Raw genomic sequence first — 634 nt, 5'->3', positions numbered from 1 at the left:
TATATTATTATAAAACATGCTTTAGTTAAGGAGTTATTGATACTTCAAGTGCAAAATGATGACATAAAACCTTGATAAAAAATGCACTTTTAAGTACTAATCAACATGCATCTTTGAAACGTGGTTGGTGCATTACATAATCTAAAAGACATCCTTCGATATGCAAAAGTACCAAATGGACATGTGAAAGTAGTGTTCTCTTAATCTTCTAATATAATTTTAATTTGGTTGTAACCTGAATAGTCATTTAGGAAACAATAATATTCATGACCTACAACACTTTTTAAGATTTGGTCCATGAAAGGTAAAGGAAAATGATCTTTTTTAGTCATTAAATTAAGTTTCCTATAGTCAATGCACATGCGGTAACTAGTAATAGTCCTAGTTAGAATTAACTCATTTTTCTCATTTGTTATCACAGTGACTCCAGACTTTTTGGATACAACTTAGGTAGGACTTACCTATTTGCTGTCAGAAATAGGATAAATAATTTCATTATCTAGAAGCTTAATGACTTTATTTTTCTTCTTTCATATTAGGATTTAGCCTTCGTTGTATTTCTCTAGACGGTTTAGTGTTTTCCTCTAAATAAATCCTGTGTGTACAAATCAAAAGACTAATTCCTTTTATGTCG

The sequence above is a fragment of the Populus euphratica genome, unplaced genomic scaffold, assembly GCF_000495115.2.
Source record: "Populus euphratica unplaced genomic scaffold, PopEup_1.0 scaffold839.1, whole genome shotgun sequence".
NCBI classification, from domain to species: domain Eukaryota; kingdom Viridiplantae; phylum Streptophyta; class Magnoliopsida; order Malpighiales; family Salicaceae; genus Populus; species Populus euphratica.
This window is presented reverse-complemented; position numbering follows the sequence as displayed.